Source organism: Rissa tridactyla, chromosome 2, assembly GCF_028500815.1.
Source record: "Rissa tridactyla isolate bRisTri1 chromosome 2, bRisTri1.patW.cur.20221130, whole genome shotgun sequence".
Lineage (NCBI taxonomy): Eukaryota > Metazoa > Chordata > Aves > Charadriiformes > Laridae > Rissa > Rissa tridactyla.
Window position 1 is genome coordinate 116,502,928 of NC_071467.1, and position 21,191 is coordinate 116,524,118.

At 43.4% G+C, this 21,191-nt stretch overlaps 1 long non-coding RNA gene across 2 annotated transcripts; it reads left to right on the forward strand.

Moving 5' to 3' along the window:
• Positions 1–2,971: 2,971 nt before the first annotated feature.
• On the forward strand, positions 2,972–19,572 carry LOC128906361 (uncharacterized). 2 transcript variants are annotated; one of them, XR_008465143.1, is made up of 5 exons: positions 2,972–3,251; positions 4,057–4,312; positions 8,297–8,388; positions 9,553–9,693; positions 15,774–19,572. It is a non-coding gene; the product is annotated as an uncharacterized LOC128906361 (long non-coding RNA). The 2 variants fall into 2 exon arrangements; XR_008465144.1 differs by lacking the exons at positions 2,972–3,251; positions 4,057–4,312 and adding an exon at positions 4,330–4,445.
• The last annotated feature ends 1,619 nt before the right edge of the window (positions 19,573–21,191 follow it).

Here is a 21,191-nt window from a genome sequence, read left to right on the forward strand (position 1 = left end):
AGGAAAGCACACATTTTCAGTGCTGTTCAAACGCGAACACTAAAAGCAAAGCAAGCATGGGCTAAAGTAACACAGCCCTCGCACAGCTCCCTGCAAAGGCGAGTTTGGTTTAAAGGAAGATCCAGGTTGTGTTTGGTGTCGTCTTATCTAAACACAGGAGCACGCTCCAAAGGAGCCCATGGACTAAGATGTGTGTATCGCTGGGATCAGCTTGAATTCAAAAGCTTGTTGATAGCACCTTCTTGCCTCTGTTATCTGACCATTCACCAAACAGCTGGTTTTACTTTTTCTTTAAAATATAAGGTGATTTACTGCATTGTGGTTTAGTATCTCTTTGACCTTTCAGGTCATCAAAGATCACTGCCGGCACCTTTGGATTATATAGATGAACCAGGGAGCGCACAAGGCTCCTGATGGCTGGTACTGCAGAGCAGCCAAGCATTAAATAAGAGATTAATGCCGGTTCCCATAATCTGGATCAACACGCAAGAATGTAAAGCTGGCTTTCTCTCTGAGTGCTTTGAACATTATGAGCTGTCATTAGTTTCTCCATCTGCCTGAAGCACCCTCGTGGGACCTGCAGCTCCCCGGCCCTCCTCCCTGCTGTTCCCTTGCTCTCTGGCCAAGCGATGATTCTCATGCTGTGCCGTGCAGGATCATGTCTACCATGAGTTACGAGGGCTCAGGTCCAGCACCAGGGTATGAAGGTGAGGACAGAGGAGGAGAGCCGGGCAGGAGGTTGTGTTTCACTCCTAGCACTAGTGGCAGGCTGCGCTGCGCCTCCGATGCCACGTTTTCTCCCTTGCCTCGCTGGGGAGATGTGAGGCAGCGGGTGCTGCATCAGGGGCATCTCTGGGAAGGCTGACATGGCTCCGGGGATGTCTGATCCAGCTGGGGCCCAGGACCCAAGGGGAAGGTGAGAGCAATGGGGAAATGAACGATGACTCCAGCAGCTCTCTGTAGCAGCTCAAAAGCAGTAGATTTTCACACAGCTGCAGACAAAACGTATGCCTTTTCTTTTGCAACTAGTAAAACAAACAGAAAAACAAACAAACATTGGAGATTTTACTGTTTCCCAGTTCAACAAAATCCCATTTTCCAGTGGAAGAATATGTAATTCCTAGAATTTTCAAACAGCTGTGCTGCTGCCTGCTATTTCCGATTTCCTTCCCATGATTCGGTGTGCACCAGTGGTGGACTCTGAAGATGTGCTTTCATCAGCTCCTTAATGTAGGTGAGTATATCTCACTGTAAATTACCCAGGCTTTTTGCAATTTGTCTTTTGGAAATGATCTGTAGTCTTTTTACATGTGGCCCTCAGCTGCAAAACCCTCTTAAATCTCTGTCAAAGAGGTAATAATGAAGAGAATACATTTTTATGCAGAATGGATCTTCTGACTGCAGCACACAGTAATCTCTTACCCTCCAATGTTCTTGCAGTACATTGAGCTGTCAATCATCAAATGACCTGAACAGAAAAGAGGAGACAAAAAAGCTGAAGAAAATTCTGGTACTTGAGTGAAAATAGCTGCATTTAGCCAATGGAGATCTAATAATGTTTCATATCCTAATAAAGATTACTGCAAAATGTGCTTAATGGCAAACTAAATTAGCAGTATATGCTCAATTTGGATCGGGTAAAGCTGATGTTTATGCAGAAGATACAACCCTGCATTGAAAAATTCACATGCAACAGACTCTCCCTTCTAAGCTGTCTATACAGGTGCACCCATACACCTATATCCTTATCTGCTGTACAGCCTTAGTGACCCCTTAGCCATTATGGCTGCCGTGGTACTGCCAGGATAACAGCTAGTGCGTGTGTGCTGTGCACGTCTGTACAGGTGTCTGGCCACTGAACCCATGCACCAGTGTTGCTTTTACCTGAAGATGTTGCAGGTGGAAGAGGCACCAAAGGGTGTGGGCAGAAGGGCGATGAGAATATTCGTTGGTGTTGACCAGCTGGTGGCTTCTGAGGACTGCAGCTGCCGAAATTGTGAGGGCTGCCACGTGCTGGTGGATACCGGGGCTTTGGCAAAAACACGAAGCAGCCAGAAGCCTACGATGAAATGATGAGAGTCTGCATGGATGTGCCTCTTTCTGACAGAGGGTAGATTTTTAGAGGTACTGTAACTGGACCGAATTTCCAAGCACCAATCTAAAGACAGTCTTCATCTCCCAGCTGTCCAAGAAGGGCTTCTGCAGCACCGATTTTGACCAGTGAGTGAGGCAAGAGTGGGGCGTTGAAACATCACTGAATAAAAGTTGTTGGTCTTGGCTCACGTAGCACTCAGGGTGCCCTACTGCTAGTATGAAGGGTTGTCCCACATCTTTCACGTCCTATTGGGAACTACATTGAAGGCGCCGTGTTTCTGTGAAGATGAGCTGACCACAGAGCACTACAGATCCCATCTGGTGATGGATGCGCCATTTCCTGAGCGTTTGCAGGAGCTAAAAAGCCTCTACATCCCATGCACAAGTCCTGTGTTGAAAGAAATTAGCCTCTGTCATCAAAAATCAGCCTGGTGTCCTCTTGGCAGCCTCTAGAGAAAACTTGCAAGTCATATTGCAGATGTGGTCAGTAAAAAGGAAGATTGACAGCCTCAGTCTCCAGGTCTGTCAGTACACCAATGAGACTTAATTTTTCTCTTCTCAAAGTGTAATATAAAATGTTTCTAACTCACATGCAGTATTTAATACATAACTCACTCTTGTTTGTGCATATGTCAGTAACCCTTTAGATTCCCCAAACTGAAATACATCTTGTTTTTCTGAAAATGTGTGCTGTTTTCAGTCACCATATTTTTGTATTGCAGGATGCCTCTGAAGGCTTAGGGCTGTGGAAAATCTGATTTCTCTGTTAAAATAAGAAATCACTGAAGCAAGTGACGTGAAAGTGCACACGTTATTAGCCGGGCATGGAAACAGGGAAGGAAAATATTAGCTCATATTTTGAGACTCGTAGAGCAGTCTGCCTGTAGTTTCCTTCTCTTTTCTTGTGTACCTGACTCATCTGTAAGTACAAAGTTAATTACTGTCTTTATATGGACAAGCCTCAGATCAATCTTTCTGTTCCAGACCCATCTGCTTGTGTCCAAATGAAATCTCAGCCTGTCTGTCTGGCATTTCCTCTTGATGTGTCATCCCCAGCTCCAGTTCAAGAAAGCTAAAACTCAGCTGTTCATCCTTCATCACAACTCTTAGCTGTTAATCAACAGTCTCTCCCTCTTTTTGGGCATCTCTGCTGTTCGGTAAGTTGCCCATTTCTTAGATTTTTCTGAATGCTTTGGGGCTGCTGCTAGTCCTTTTCTTCTTCACATGTAGGAGATAGTCCTTAAGCATCGAAAAATAAAATAATAATTAAAAAAAATCTCTAATCTTTTATTGAATCCCTCAATAGAACTCTCATTTGCTGGGAGACCAAAAAAAACCCTCCAAAAAATATAGCAAGCACCTCATGAATACCTAAAATATCAAGACTTTTTACTTGTACTTGATTTCCTAAGCTGAGGCTTAGCTCACTCAGAATTTTTCTGAAATTTGATTGTATTGCTATTTGAGCAAGAAGCTGGCACTTGTAAAAGCAGTGTGATTCGGAATGGAGAGCAGTCCCCCGAGTTTCACTGTAAATTCACCTACTGTTAGAATAACAATAGATGAAATTCTCCCTCCGAAGGGCTCCCATTGCAAGAGTGTAATGGCAACAAAAGCAAAAATTAGGGTGGACCAAACACCAGTCTCCCATCTGAAATCAGTCCTTCAGATCTCTGCATATGGCTGTGATTTGGCACCCTTCTCTGGCTGGGCAAAGGAGCTGCGCAGTTGTATTAGATCTGTGTCGCGTGCCTCTGAATTTGTATGTTTTTTTCCTTGTATGGGGCTTTGTGGCTACAGCTACAATTTTCAAAGATCAGTGTTTTCTAATTCATTAATTTGCTTGTTGCTGTTACCATGGTGCTTTTATTTGGCAGGCGGGGAGCACTCTTAACAAGTGCACTGAAGTCAAGCTGGAATTAATTTCTGCTTTCTCTCTGTCTTTTTTCCTTGCCCCTCCAGTTGGGAAGTGTGGAAAGAACCAGCCAGGAGTATTTTTTCCAGTGAGATGGGAAGTCACTGAAGCTGGAAAAGGGGCACATGCCCGTACACCTGCTCTCACCAAGACATCCTGTCCCCCATCCTGCAGCCAGCATCTCCTGGGGCAAGGAGGAGGATGAACCTTCCCACACTGACCCAATCCTTGTGAGCTGTGCTGACGGAGAGGGAAGGCACAGCAGAGGTGGCAAAAAATGTGTCGGTGAGGCATGGCAGAAAGGTGAGGGGCTGACCTGGAAAGCAGAGAGGTGCCCCAGTGAGTTCCAACCCAGCGTGGGAGGTAGACACAAGCCCCTGCCACCAGTCCATGTGGTTTTTGGGTCTGGGGTGGTTCCCTGTGAGTCTGTGAAAAGGTAATTAGACAATCTGGCTGAGAAACCTATTTCCTTGCCACTCCTGACGTCAGAGCATTTACCCTTTCCAAAGGTTATTTTACTAAAGGGTATACTAAAATGCTTTATTGCACATGAATCCTGATTTTTCTAATTATGGAACTAAATAAGATGTAATGCTGCCATACTAGCAGAGCTAAAATACCCACTGGTAAGCACGCTGCAACAGGTCTAAATCCTGCACCAGATGTTTGTGAATGGTGTATACTGTGCCCAGGAGCTGTGACTTTCAGGAGAGACAGCTGTTGTTGTTTCTTGAGTTTCAGCCTAATTAGAGCTACCACAGAGGAAATGTGGGTGGATCAGGTCGCCAGCGCTGGTCTGCTTATATGTGTATGAGCTGTATGTGCAGTTTCAATGCGTGGTCACAGTGGGCCTTGTGGTTGCCCTGGCTCCCACCAGCAGACAGGAATCCGAGTTGATTTCAACAGGGCCACGACAGATTCAAACTGTGCTGTGAACATTGGGGCCTGGGTCCCCAGAAGCACAATGGCAACTGGGAGGGCAAAACCAAGCCCTCTCTAAAGACCGGATTCAGGCAATGGGACAAATTCAGGAGGACCAGAGAAATCTTCTTCTTGACAGAGTCAGTGCTGCAGGGGGTAGCTCTGCTCGGGAGGATGTCAGGAGGTACCAGAGATGTTTGTCCTCCTTGCATTCTGGAAAATGTCACCCAACCTCTTCTCTGCAGCCTGGGGTGGATGTACATTGTAAACCCTCTTCTCCTTGGGAACATGTAAGAAGTGGGACCACTCTGCCCAGGGGTGACTTAGGGGTTTGATTCAGTGGGGCTGAAGTCAGTGCAAGGACGGCTTTTTGCATGCCTTCAGCTTCCTGCCTTCCTCAAACACTGGCTGCCGACCGCTGTTCTCAACGATCCTCACCCATGCTGGAAACGAGTCATTGGGCTCACTGGGTTGTCAGGCCCCAAAATGGCCATTCCCACCTTGCGCCCGCTGTAATCCTGTGTGGTGGGCAATTCACAATTCACATGCTTTCATCCTGACCAGTATACGTAGTTCCCATTAAGGAATATTTGGTCTGTTTCTTCATCGACCTTTTGTCCCTTCTTCTAAATCAGCAATTGCCATTCAATTTTTTTTAATCAATGTTCTAAATTCACTTCTGTGATACCTTGACACAGTATCCAAGCTCCCAAATCCTCAGGTCTGGGCAGAATCTGACCATACACTTCATCTCTCGGCTTTGTGTTGCTGCTTGCCGTCATCACCCTCAACTCATAGCTGGTTGATCAAATTTTTCTCCAGGTGACAGTGTTCACAGCCAGAGCAATTTGAACTAACTTTGACAGTAAGATTTTGTGATATGGTATTAGATGCTTTGCAAAATCGTTGCATATCGTAGTTGCTCTCTTGCCATCAACCATACAATTTATTTTTTTTATCTTGCCTTACATCTGCTCTTCTCAGTGTCCCATTTGCCTGGTATCTTCCTTCCTTTCCTTCCTTGCTTCCATTTTTCTGAGAACTGCCTTGTGGTTATTTGAAGTGTGGGATTCTCTCCCCCTCCCTTCTGCCTCCCTTGTTTGTTGTTAGACAGTGAAATAGTAGCAGTTATGATATGCCTCAACATATTGACTTGGTTAATAAATATGTTAATAGAAATTATTGAATACACAAAGCAAGTTGCTAAGTCAGCTCCACATCTTGTAGCACAACCCTTAATTATGTAAATAATCACCCCAGAAATAGTCCCATTGGATTTAACAGTGGTACACGGACAAGGGAGGATTTCTTATTAAGCATTCAAAATTGGGCCCAATGCACAACCTAATGAGCCTAGATTATGGTAATGATGTCTGCCAAGGTAAAACTAGGAGAGGTAAATGGTAGAGGGAAGAAAAATGCTGAATATTTGTCCCATTAGAAGTTTGAACCAGTTTGAGTCTTAAAATGAGGGCAGGGAGAGACAGCATTGTACATCCTTTTCCTTGGGGGATCAGCTTCAGGTTTTCTTGGTCATTAATTCAGCTAGCAGCAGTATCTCTGCTTCTATTATGGATAATGCCATGTGAATATTTACTGTACAGTTTCCAATTTTCAGTTTAGTTCCTATGATGAGATCTCTATTCCGAATCCACATATTTCTTGATATTAAAAAACCCAAATGAACAGTGTAGGTAACTGAAGCCTCCCATTAAGAAGCTAGCAGTACAGTCCTTTCTCTTGCAAATTTGATTTTATTGATAGCAATCTCCATTCTGCAGCCTATTTCTTTGGGGGGTGGAGATGGACCAGAGAATGACAAGTCTGAAAAGAGTTTTCACTTTAACATCTCATTGAAATGGGGATTATGAAGTTATGTGATCCTCAGCTAATTCTCTGAGTTCACCAGTGTCACTCTGCAAGTAACGTGGGCTGTCGTCTAGCCAAGGTAATTAGCCCGATGTGCAGGGAACGAATACAAAACTTTGAAATCCAAGCTCTAAGCAGAGTGCAGAATCAGTGTGAAAAGGAGCGGTGGGGATATTTTATTTCACTGGACTGTACTACTTCAAACAGCATTGAATAAATTAACCAATGGCGAGAAATACAAAACTTAAAATGGGGCAGCCTCGCAGTATCCAGTGCTCAGATGGGGCAAAGCAATTGTCTTGCCTTGTTTCCTTTCACGTCTTCTTGACCACTCAAATGCTTGGTTCTTCTTTCAGATGAAATTTGGTTATCCCTTTTTTAAGTGAGTCTTCTCCAACCCTGTGGTTATTGAAGGACTGCATTGCATTGTGCTGCAAAACAGGGAAGGTCTACTCTCTTCTGGTGTCTGCCCACCGTTCCCGAAGGCCACTTCTTCCCTTCCAGCAAGCCAAGTGACTGCACTGTAGCAGAAGATAACTCACAGCCCCAGGCAGAGAAAGTTTCCTTTTCCTATTGGACTTGCTTGGCTTCCTCTATAGAGTTTGCCCAAGGTCAAACTGAGGATGTACAATGCAGTGCAGTGGTTTAAATCCAACAGCCACGGTGCTTGAGAAGAGTCAATGTGAAAGCTTTACCAGGATTTTGTCTGAGCTGAAGAATGCGAAATTGAAAGGGAGGACAATTAATAGGTATTAGGATTATTACAATAATAATTAGAGTTATTAGAAGCCCCATGCAAAAGAAATGAATTCACACTGTACCAAATACTGCTTTTTAATCAAACTGGTTTTGAATAACAATGATCAAAAATGTATCATAAAGCAAAAGGTGTGAATCTGATCATTGTGTAAGTACCATAAATAACTTTCAGTTATTGGAAGCCCTCAAGTTTCCTTAAGATTCAAGTATTTCAGGTAAATAAAGGTTTTTATTTATTTTTTTATCCTTTACTCTGTAAGCTAGATTTTCTTCTCATTTGTGCAGGTGCAGGTCAACTGCAGTCAGAAAGACTGTGTTCCATTCAGAAGTATGTAATAAAATAGTTGTATTAAATGCACTTGATACTAAGCAAAAACTTTTGCCATGCCCAGTCTGTTTGCATTAGCTTACTCTCTCTTCTCTATGGTGAAATCATTCATTGACTGCACACAGATAGATTGTAAATATCTAATATATTCTGCACTAATTTATGTTTTCAGTGATCTCATTTGTTTCCAAAAGCACTTTAAGGAAAACAAGGACACAATTTGACCTACGGTTTGACTGTGATTGAATGATTTAAAGTGATCAAATTTTAAATTACCAAATGTTCGTGCAAGGGAGGCAGCCAATCAGCCCTAAATTGGTCCTTTCCTGAGATCTTGCTTGTCAAGATTAATCTTAGAGCAAATATTTATTTGTCCTTCATCATTTAAACCACATGTGCTTTCTCTGAAGGAGGAGAGGCCAATAATCTTGTGCCCCAAAGCAAGGAATGAAGTCTGGCTCCCTGGAAGGGTCTGGGAAACTGAAGACTTGGAAACTTCAAGGTGAGTAGCTGTTTTTGCATTTTTGTCAATGTCTTGGTCATTTGAGACATCACTTTATCTCCCTTGCTTTTTTAATTTCCTCTGGTCTCCCTCTCTTTCTCTTACATAAAAGCGAAGGAAAAGGGTCACAAAGGGACACAGCTCAGGTTTTCTATGAGGCAGGTTGGATTAACAGGAGAAATGAGAGAGCTCTGTGCCTTGTTCATCCCCTTCGTAAACAGGTGAAAATTAAATCACACATATCCTTGGTTTTCAAAAGCCAAACCTGAAATGATAGATTTCCATCATGCCTAGTTTGTTTACTGGTGCACAGGACACAACGTGTGGAGGTCGCGTTGGAAACATTTTCCTTGAAACAGATGCATATCACACACCCGCTACTTCCTCACAGCGGAGAGATGGAAAATCAGTGCTTGAATTTAACAATGCCTTGTATTTCATGTAACCCTACCCTGCAGAGAGATTCTTCTCTGTATTTCAACAGGCTGCAGGTCTGATTATCATTACTGGAGGCTGCCAAGACGGTTAAGTGCTCGTGGATGTGCGCCTGCTTGTCAGAATGAAAGAAGAGGACCGTGTTCAGCTTCCATTTTTTTTTTTAGCCCCGTGCTATGGCTCACAGTGACAGGGATGTGACTGTGATATTTGGAAGACTAAAGTCAGAGGTTATTAGCAACAGGCCACTGGGGATGGGAGACCATGCTGCCAAGAGGTCTTGTGAACAAATTGTAGAAATTGTTAAGATGAACAATTTCATGTGCGGCATGAACTGAGCACATAAAGAAGGATCATATGTTATAGTTAAGATCCTAAATTCAGTGTTTACCTACTACATGCCAGCGCGCAAAATGTTTATTTGTAATTTTTATGCAAAAATATGATAGAACACACCGGTGAAAGCTCATATGGTCGTGGTCCGATTGATGTTAGTCCATGGTCTCTAAGTCCTGTGAATAAAACAGGCTAGGTATAATTTCTCCTTAAGTTTTTTTGTTGTTGCCCTGTGAAATAGCCTCTAATAGCTCATTTGGGCTAATTTTTGCTATCTCCTACAATGGACAAAGAAATGTATTTATGGGTAGAAAAGCAATCATAGTCTGCCATTCCTTCCCTGGGGTCAGCATGGCTTCGTGGTCTGCAATGTTCATTCTTCTTTCCTTGCAGGAGTGAAGAACAAAGTCCTGGACAGTGGCTCCTTGCTGCTCAGGTCACAGTTCACAGCGCTGATGTCTGTAGACCAGCCACGCAATATTTTTGCCCGATTCTCACAAATGAAGATAAATCCCAACTACTAAGGAAAGGCAAGTTAATTCTGTATCTTCTTTTCATTGGTATTTAGAAACTTCTCTATGAATATAGACATCAGTGTAGGTATCGCAAACTGGGTTAGCGCGATAGAAGGTATGATAAGCGTGGTAACTCACAATCATCTTTTTTCTGTCGTGTTTCAAAGATTTCTGTCACTGTGAACGTGAAAGGAAACATCTACCGTTTCGAAGGCTTTGAATAAAGGTCTGGTCATGATGTCAGAAGTGTGTGGGTGTTTCAGGGATCCAACACAATTCAAAGGACAGACATTAAGACACATTTTTAACTATGTGAGACCTGCTTCCCCACTCCCATATGTTTAGTAGATCAATATTAGCTCCTCTACAGTCAATAGAGCTCGCTGATGTAAAACTGCTGTGTGCATGTTCTTAATGATTCATAGTTTTGAAGCCCGGCCAGTTCTATAATTCAACCCTCGCGAAAGGCAAACAACCTCCTGCCAATCTGCCCTTTCTTCTCTCATCCTGTTATTTGTTAGGCGTCTGTAGCCCATTAGCTGGCTTACTATGGTATTAATATGTGGTATAATTATTCATAGCCAGATCTGCTGATAAGAAATCAAATGCTCTGGTAAACAACTGACTGCTTTTTTTCCATGACATCAACAACAAAGTCAAATAGGGTACTGGAAAAAAGGATAATTCCCAGGATCATGTTAAAAGATTACATAGTTATGTAGAGGAGGGGAAAAGCTGTTTTCAAAGCACTAATCAGGAATGTTCTGTGTCATTTCCAGCAGACACACACCAGCATGTCTTCTGCTCACACCAGGGACATATAAACTCGTGCGGCTGATCATTACATGCCACGTCTGTCCACCTTTAAGAAACGTCTGGGACTTCATGGTGTAGTTCTCCAAAATTATTTTTTTCCAACCCTCCCCCCAAGATGGCAAACTTATCTCTGGAAGAATTAGGGTCATACTTCTTTGTGCCTGTCTGCTTAAGCTAAAAGATTAAGTCAGCGGTAGCTCCGTTAGCATAGATCAGCTTTTCCGTGTGGTCATTGATATTTGGGGTTGCAAAATGCAAAATACACTGGTACTATCTGGTCCCACTCACGCTTGGGTTATTCAGGGCACACATAGTAGCAGTGACAGAAACACGTGCGTGCACTTGACCCGTGGTGATTGCCGTTCCCCTTGTCCGCTGCTGCTGCAGGTCAACATCTGCCCAGGTCAGCAGCTGGGTCTCCAAAATGGTGGCTATGCCTCCGGGTGTGGTCACAGGGCTGGCCACCGAGGGAACCTGCCTAGGCCCACTGTCTTTTCCTCCGCAGAACCAGTGCTTCGGGGAACAGGAAAGCACAAGCGGCTATTGGATTAGTTTCTGGTACTTCACTTGCATGCTAATTTTGCAAGTACTCGCTGCCGCTCACCATGTAGGAGAGAGTTTTGGGAGAAGTTTTTTGCATATTACAGGACTCCCTCTGCACACGGGGCTGCTTCGCAGTGCTCTGCGCTCATGTGCCAGTCGCGTTGGCATGGGTGCAATCCCTCAGCAGAATATGCGTGCTTTACATTATATGTGTGTTTTAGATTATTGTGATACCTCTGGCTTTGTTGGGGTTGCTTTGCTTTGACACCTGTGTGACACTAAAACCTTCCCGTCCTCCCCTTCCCAGTGTCTGCCTGACTAATAACCGGTTTTGAGGTTGAGATTAACTGTGATTAGACAACTGAAAACTCTGACTAGTGCTGCAAACATTTGGGCAACACTTATTGAAAAAGTAAGTGCCGTTTTTTAAGGCTTAAAATAATTTCCACTCCTTGTTCCTGGATAGCGCAATTGCTCCTTTTTGTTTCTTTGAAGTACGCTCAATAACTTAGTGCAAGGATACTTGTAATGAAAGGCCTCTCAAAGGCTTTCATTGATTCATTGCCATTTTATATTTCAGGTTAATAACAGTGATTTTCAACAATGGTTCAGAGAGGTAAAGTTCAGACGTGACCCTTACCCTGTCTCCCACATTTCCCAGTTCTTCCCAGTCTTGCAGGGTTACAGCTGTCTTGAAGTTAGTAGCTTCCGTGCTGGGTGAAGATTATTTTCTAAGTAAATCATGTCTTTCTCAGACCAAAATTCTGCCATTCTTCTCGTATCTTGTCCAACCAGTCAGTTGCCCTTGCTCCTCAAAACATGGGCTTTATTTCTGGTCTGGATCTGTCTCATTCATCTTAGAATCCTTGGTGCTTTTTTATGTCTTTCTTGGACTAGAGAACTCGACATTGGCCTTAGCCTTGCTCTCTGAAAGCAATAACACCAGGTGAACAAATTACTCCGAAAACATCCTTTTGATGAGTTTCTGAATAACGACCTGACTAGAAGTCATTTTTGATGTGTCTGGCATCATTTTTGATGCCTTTTCCAGCATCAGGCTTTTCAGCACCTAAATTGTAACTAGTTGTGTAGCTGGTGTTCATCTTATCTGTGTCGCCTGCACAGGTAACACAGTCTCCCTTACAGTGGCCACATATTTTTTTTTTTAATGTATCCTAGGATCTTTTTTTTTTAAATCCCTACTTCTGCTGAAGCTTCATCTGTGCTGGGTGGGAAACCTGAACAGGTTACATACTTTTCCGGATGTGACTGTCCTGATCTGAAGGTCTGTGGTTTCTCTGCCTTAGGCCAAAAAATGTCTCTATTCATCTGAAGGGAGAGAACTTGCATCTGTGGGTGCCAGCACACGGCGTGTTTGAGTGGGTTGGCTTACGAGCAGATCACCTCCTTGTGGGTACATTTTGCCATGACTTTCCAAAAAGTTTGGAGCTGTGTTTGTCTAGCACTGAACTGGAACTTCAGCATCAACATTGGCAGTTCTTAATACATTTTCTATTGTACTGAGCATACTCTGAAAACTCCTTTCCCCCAGTCTTGACAGTCCTAGATCTTTCCCTGGTAACTTCAGCATAAACTCCAAGTTATAAACTCCAAATTTTATTTAATAATAAAAAAGAAAAATTAAAGACACTAAGCAAAAATCTAGAATCTATTTTTATGCATGGTAACTTGTTCCATATAAATTTCTATTGGTTTCTACGTTTCTTTCTTGATTTTAACATCAGCAATTACATCCTTTATCAGAGAACCAGGGAGAGCATTTAGCAAAAGATTGTTTTCACATCATTGCCCTAGTCTCTGTCCGGATGGTGTTTGATGGTGTCTTTGGGCTCGCATCCTTTTGCCCAGGACATCACCTCACACAGAAGTGACTTGGAAACTAATTTTCCTTTACTGACAGTCTGTACGGCATCACTTTCATCCTGGCTGTAGCATCTTCTTAGGTGGGCATATATGCACGTCACTGGATCCAGTATGTATTTCTTTAAGGAATACATATGTAGGCATTCAGCTTAAAACTTCAAATTGTTAATGATTATGTTTCATTCATTGTATCTTTCATTGTCTTGAAATTTTAAGTTCTCTCACAAATGTATCGGTCTCTGTCCCTTCCTTCTCTTCCTCCTCCACCTCGGGCTTTAAAAAATTTGTTCTTAATCCATCTTGTTTAACCTGCTCCTTAATTCTTTCCAACTCTAAAACACAGGCAGTAAGAGGTAGGATCATATTCTCCATGGGAGTCTTTCAGCTGACTTCATGGAAGCGGCATTAGGACCTGTTTAGTCTGACCTCCATCCCCTTGGCAGTTAAACATTTTTGCCCACACAAAACCCCTCCAGCATCAGTGGGGTTCGACTCGCTGCGGACGAAGGCCATCCTTTTAAAAGAGGGATGGAGCGTAGATATTTCGTTTACTCCTCTGGGATTCCAACAGAGGCTGTTGCGGATGTTATTTTCCTCCCAGTTGTTTCAAGGGTGATCAACGCTGAGGTTCTACATGCACTTGCAAAAAGGCAGGAGTTTTTCTGTTGGCTTTTCCGTGGTATTGATTTAACAAAAGACGTCTGTCAAGTGGGAGGTTGTGTGGGTGGGACAACACAAGGTGACTTTCCTGGGCACGTATAGCCCAGCATTTCTGGGAAGTGTTTCAGCAGCTCGCCTCTGACTATGGAAAGCGAGGCAGAACAAAAGGGCAGGTGGCATGCCCGGTGCAAGGCTAGTAAGGCTAAGAATAACAAACAATACATGAGTTGCATGGATTTAGTTCGCAATGTTGTGGCAATTTGAGTATGAAAGCATAACAGCCCTTACCATAACATCAGACTATTTTTTGCTGAAAGGACGCCTGTGTTCTGGAAAAGCCATTGTGAAGTTATTGTCTGCTTTTAATTTAATTTGAAATCATCCACCCTTTTATAACATCAGCCTCTGCATCTTACTACTGAGAAATACTAATTTTGGGAAAAAAAAGGCCCAATAATTAAGTTACATTTATGTGTTTATCTGCAGAGCCAGAACAGCAGCAAGAGATTTTAGAGGACTGTTTCTTCCTTCTGCTCTCTGATACCTCCCTGTCCCTTCTTTGTTCTCCCTCCAGTTGCCAGATCTGACATCTCTTCTGTTCCCAAAAGGAAGCAGATGAGATGTGTAAAGTGTGCTCTGCTCGGCTTGTGCACTATGCGCTGCATATGCATTTGTAGATAAGGAGGAGTATGAAATACTGGAGGCAACGCGTAGCCTTTCCCTTAAACTAAAGTTTGCAAAGAGTAGTTGCAAGCAGCACTTGAAATCAGCTAGTGCCATAAAAGGCACCACCTGACAAATATGAAATTCATAGGAAGAACTACAAGACAAATTTTCAAATTCAGGCTCCCCCCAAAAAAGAAAAAAAATCAGTAGGAGTGCAATACTTAACACTTGTATCACAAATGTCTCTACCGAGGGGGCAAAGCCAGGCTGCAGGTCTTTTCCCACGGGAAGGTGGGTGGCTGTGCCTGGACCCACCGTGCCCAGGGCAGAGCCGCACAAACCGAGTGGGAGGTTTCCTGCGTGGGAATGGGTCTCTGTGCTGAAACCTGCGTCACGGGAGAGCTGCTACAGGCGTCCCTCCTTGCAGGCTGCAGGTGGGCAGAGCGGGCTGGTGGCCCGTGGCTGTTTGTCAAAGGACTGAAAACAAGGGGACGCTGGAAAATACACAAGTCTCTGACCCTCAAGTACCAGCATACCTTGGTAGCAGGAGGCCTCATGGTTCACTTTTTCTAATTATCTCACACTTCCCTTGGGACGCTAAGAAAACAAAGCATGTCTACAGCCCATCACCAGGGGCTAGATGACAGGCCAAAACCTATTCTGAGACGTCTCATTTGTATGCTCCAGCCCTATCTGTCTATTGTATTATTTATTCCTGTGGCTTTTCCCCTTTAATCTCGGTTTTCAGAAGCTCAATTTTCTCTAGCTATCACTCTGTGTTGTGATGTACCATGAGTCATGCCCCATATACTGAGCAGTAATAGTGCCTGCAAAGGGAATTGTACCAGCCAGCATATCTGATGCAAACATCGTTTTTGGAAAGCTGTATCTGCCCTGTTGCAGCAGAGCTAGTTTCAAGTTCCCAGTCTTAATGAAGTTGCTAGCCGAATCTTTATTTTTTTGAGATTTATTCTCAATTTTTTCGAGATTTATTTTGAATACATGTGATTACAACAGCCTTGGTATCTTAAAAGACAGCAGAACAATTCTGCTCTGAAGCCAGCAGGACTGTAATTAGTATAATGTCCACTAAATGACAGCCCAGTGTGTGAACTTTAATCACAGCTGCTCTGGGTGTTATTGGTCTTTCAGGACTTAGACTGAGACAAGTCATGCAGAAATGGTGTTAATCTTGCATTGCAAATCTGACTGAGAGCTTATTATGAACTTCTCCAATTTCCTCAAGATTGATGCTTTATATCAACCTGCCTCTGTGTGCTCCAGCTAACGGCTGAACAGGATATTTATGCAAAAAAACCTAATAATTATTGCACCAAATATTGAACTTTGATTAGAAGATTTATTAAAGTTGACCTTTTATTCAGCAGGAGTCAAAAAGTCATAACTGGATGCTTCACACATGTGGCACAGGGATCAGTTGTCAGCTGCAGGATGCTTTTTAATTTTGCCAGCTATCACAACACGAACGGTACCCTTTCAAAGCTTGCTTTTTTTCTTTTTCGTAGGAAGGTGAAAATGAGAGTTATGACCAAGAGGCTGCTAATTTATCTGGAAACCACCACTCCAAGACAAAACTCTGCTCCAAGGGGTAAATTCCAAGAGGCCCTGACCTTTGGTGGTTGGATGTCAGGATTCATTAGGAAATGGACATTGTGGGCACAGAGAAGCTGAAAACTTAGTCTTGTTTGCCTCTGCCCCAATTTAAAGACCATGAGTTGTTCAGTAACAGCCAAGAGAGAAATTTTGACTTTTGAACACACAACTGTCTCTGAAATGCAATTTCAGTCCCGTTTCCTCCTTCCTTCTAGAGAGTAACAGTTTGTAGCCAGCTGATAAGGTCAGTGAATGGAATTAATTTTTCCTGCTGGAAACCTTTCCCTTCCTCAGGTTTCCTCTGAGATCAAAGCTTTTTTTTTTGACAGCTGCTCTAATGGCAAACTGGGATTTTGCCTACTCTCTGGTGTGTTTTCACCATGTCCCACCAGACCTCGGCTGAAAATCCAAACAGGCTCAACAGGGAAGCACGGCGAACCCTGCCAATAGACACCACAACACCCTGTGTAGCCCAGCTGCATCTTTGCAACATCTAAGTATATCAGAAGCAGCACCCATTGCCATGTTAAAATTTTTCTAATGCCCTTTTCTTATAGAAATGGCGACTTGTAGAAACTGAAGCATTTGATTCGAGATTTTACTTAGCTTGGTGAAGTTCCAACTGTGAATATGCCATCGGGAAATTTTTTGCATGGGTATGGGACAAAAAATTTCTTTATAGTAGAGAATGCATCGAGCTTAACAAAGAGGTAGAAGTAACCCATGTGGAAACTGATTGTCATTAAAAGATTGTATGTTGATCAAATCATATCTCTCAGAGACTTTTATGAACGCAGGCTTTTTACCGCCGAACACGGTAAAAAGCTTTTCATCCCCAGTTGTTCTGACACTAACACTTTTCAATCTTTTAGGTATTTTTAGGTTGCGGGTATTTATTGTGTTGTGTTGGCTCTTCAAAGCAGGCTATTTTGTCAGCTTTTGGCACCTTCTTCAGAAAGGAGATAAAAGCAGGAGGGGTTTTGGTGATACTGTCTGCCCCCGTAAAACAACCCTGAGAGTCTGCGGCAAATCTGGGAGAGGAGAGTGGTCAGCAGGACCTTCCCGGGGAGTCCTTCACACAGAGGAAGGCTTCTGTGGGGAGGAGGATGGTGGAATTGGTGAAGGTTGTGCCAAAAGCACCGGATGCATAAAACCAGCAAAAGATACAATGAGAGCTGGTGCAACTCAGCAGCTGCAGCATTATGCATCTGTGCGTGTCTGCTGAGTCTAACTGGGAGAGGAAACTTTGTCACAGAGAGGCATAACGCAATCGCTGTCTGAAGCATTCTTCTTCTGGAGCCTCAAAGGTGGCTGATGTTTGGCTCCCGCTCTTCTGTCTGCGTAGTACTGACATGGCTAACACAATTAGGAGGAAAGGCAGAGTCAGAGGTTTCCAGCTGAATATTTTAAAACAATAAATAAACTGGGATTCTCACTATAAACCTTTTTCTCCACTCATTTACTGCTTTTTCTTTTTACCTTATAACTCATTTTCTACTTTTCAGCTTTGTCAGCTAAGATTCCCCACTCAATTTTTCTTAATACCAGTCCAAATCTGTTGCCTATCACCTGCTACTTACTTTTGAATAAAGAGTCTGTCCCCATCTTATTCATTTCAATTAATTGCCATGCTTAAATGATCTTTTCCAATCCTCGCTAACCCCAAGGCAACTCTTATCTGCCATCTTGATAGGTGATTAATGACTTTCCATTCCTGGAACCAATGTGAAAGACAAAAGAGAAATAAGGCAACCCAGAAAAGACTCTCCTTCTAACCTTTCTTTCACCTCAATCATTTCAGGAAGGAAGACGAGAAGGGTAATAAATGTTTCACTCTTCTTCAAGGAACATCAGCTCACTGGTGCCCAGTGTCAATTACCTGAAAAATATTTAAATGAGGGAACACAACTTAAAAATAAATAGTCCTTTTCTCTTGTCAAGTTGGGCTGGTGGCAAGAATAGATTTCTTCCGTGCCTGCTGACACTCTTAACACCCTCTCCCTTTGAGTAAGATCTTATCTTGCTCCCCACAATCCATTCAGGTCTAAGAGCAAGAGCAACACATTTTGTGGGTGTGATTTTAGGCCTATCCACATGTGCCCTTGGAGTTAAACTAAGTCAGTCTACAGTGATTTACAGAGCAGCAGTTGCAGCCAGACGTCTGTGTGGTGGTAACACTTTGGGCTCCAGTGGTACAAGATTCTCAAAGCGTTTTACAGTCTTAACTCACTTACCTTGTTGCATGTTTAATGGATTTTTATCACCCTTGTCCGCTTTTTCTCAGCCCTCAGTAGCATGGATGAATCCAAGCATCACACGGCATACAGTTGTTATCATGCCATTGCACTCGGGCCACAGGAGTATAAATTGATCCACAGGGTCTTCCTGCTTCCCTTCATCTTCCCTAGGGCAAAACCAAGTTCCCAAACACATTGTGCCTATTTGAGTGATGATCTGTCATGTCGGGCCTTATCGCAAGTGCTTGACTGTGATTTGACATGCAACTGTGGTTTCTACATACCCCAGGTCTCCCTGTGCCGTTCCCACCGTGGCGGGAGCTGCCTCCATTCCTCAGCACTGCTTGAATCTGATCGGGAGAGGGTCAGCTGGGGAGACCTTCCTACAATAACCTCAAACCCGTGGTTAACTAGCTTATTTCTCAGCCTGCAGGTGAGTTGAGAGTCACCATTCCTCCGCAGCTCTGTGAAAAGCTGATGGTCCCATTTTGGGAAGAAGGGACTCATGATGTACAAGCTTGGAGACGGATTCTCCGGAAGCTGGAATGGCATATTTACTTCATTTAAGAGAAATTTATGGTTCAGTTTTCAATTCCTGCTGGGACTCCCACTGTTTAAGGGCAGCCTCGAGTATGGCTTTGATATCACCTAGAGTGTTTTGGTTTTACTTGGAACAGTTCATTTTACATTAGACTGTATCTGGTGTGGCTAGGGGGTCATCATGTAAACTGGTTAGCAGGTGTTGCTAATAAAGCAATGAACCCTGAAAGCAACATCTGTCTCATCCTACTCAGGCTCTCAGATGATAATTGCATCACCTGCTCTATATCTCATTAGCACTGACAGCTCTTCCTTCCCTTGCTCCCAAGACAGTGGGGAGAAGGTGCTTATCCCATCTGTGTTTGGATTTCCACTAAGCAGGCGCTGAATCTTCATTTTCCGCGGAGAGACTCGGGGGCTACAACGTTACATTAGATGCTGCTCCATCTATTTGTCGGGTCTTTCGTTGACTGGTCTGAGACCAAAGCCACAGTGATGCTGCTTAAAAGAGGGTGAAATCTTACTTACAAGAGGGCAGCCTCTTTGAAAGCTGGCTATGAAAAGTGGCATTACTCTGAAGGTCCAAGGAGTATCCCCCCCAGTTTTTAAGTTAAAACATGCAAAGACCTCTACCTGGCGATGCCTGCCTGAAAAAACGACTCTTTGAGGCTGAGGAAGACCTGTCTTAGTCTGGAGGTGGAACCACCCTACAGGAATGAGAGCAAAAATGGCCATTCCTATTAGCTCCACCACCCACAGTTGCACTGATCTGGCAGGCAGAGGAGTTCATGCACAAAAACGGCACTGCAGGCAAGAGGCTTTTTTGATGCCTCTGGCCTGCTGCAGATTGTTTCATTAATTGCTAGCATTAAATGTGACTAGTGAGCTAAATCTATGAACAGGTTAACTGGGGCACTGAAGCAAGAAGACTTCTTAAAGAGCTCTTAAAACTCAAGAAATTACGGAGCTTCCTTCTCAATTAGCAGTTTTTGTGTAACCGAAGTCTAAGGGGTGAGTACAGTGCTGTCAGATGAAGAAACACGTGTCTGCTCCAGCATCTGATCTCTCAGCTGATGCATTATGTTAATGGGGTTTGTGTATTTGGGAGTGGGAAGGGGGCATCATACAGCGAAGCAGACTGTATTTTTGCAACCATTAATAACTTCACACAAACCAACAGAAAGGCCACTGGAGTTTTGGAGAAACCAAGCTAGAGCATCGTCACCTGTGAGAACAATATGGTCAACACTGGGCAGACAGAGTGGTGGTTTCTGCACAGCTGCATTTACCCTCTGCACCAGCTGTGCTGCAGAGCAGCTCAGACCTAGCCTACAGCCAAGGCTTCATTACGTCTGCATGAAGCACATTGTGGATACAGATACGCCCAGCGTGCCACCCTTTTTTTTTTTTTTTTTACACAAAATGCCTATAAGTGTGCAGGATACAAAGATTCTCCCAGTTAACACTGTGTGCAGGCCTGCATGTCCCATTGCACCCCTGGTATTCAGAGGGAAGGCCAGCACGGGTTCTTTGTGGTGACTCTGGGGTCTTCAAAGAGCAAGGCCTTGCAAGTGATGTGGAGGATAGCAATGGTCTTGGTGCTGCAGTCTTCAAGAAGAAATCTGTCTCTTCCAGTCTGGGCACGTGGGACCTTTTGCCCTTCTAAGGAAGATTGTAAGAAATGTCTTATTGTCTAATGAAGATTTATATAGAGGAATTAAACTGATTTTCCATACAGCACCTGTGAGTTAGTTTCAGGATGTCAGTAAAGCAGATTTGCCTGCCATTTGTGCTAGCAATTCGTATTACAGTAGCCTCTAGAGGCCACAGGACTGTACACATCTCTACAGAAGAACTACAGCGGATGGTTTAAAAGCTGCATGTATAAGATGACGGGCAGGAGTAAGCTAATAATTTTGTCTTGGGCTATTTTTGTGTATTTACCACTTTATTTACATGGTAAAATGCTGCAAACTATACAAATACTGATAAAAACATATCTGTTCCGGTGTGGTTTTCTAGAATGTCCCACCAGAGTATTAACTTTCATTTTAGCACCAGTACCATTAGATGAATTACCTTGTCCATGGTTAAGCAAGAAACTGACCACATGGGATCTAGGATACTATTTTTATGGGGTAACCTTCTCTTTACACTATAACAGCCTGGGATTACTTCTTCCCTGTGCAGCTGATACCTCATTCCTGGCAGGACTGATCTTCAAATGGCTTAGTCAATTCAGCCAATACTTAGTAATGTGGATAGCTGTGCTTAGGTAATACATACCACATGTACTGTCAGCTTAGTCTCCCACAAGCGTACTGATGTAGGATGATGTACTTTAGGCCTGCCTGCAAGCATGAGAGACTTGCAAGTGAGCCTGCTGTGGGTGATTAGGAGCCTGATCACACCCAAGCCCGCTAATCAAAAAATTCACCTTCCCACTACCCATCCGGGGTCTAGTGACTTCTGGTTAAGTGGTCTCCTATGGTTTTAAAAAAAAACAAATGTGACCCTCTACTTCCTTGCGGCAGGAATAAATTGCAAACAAGATTGC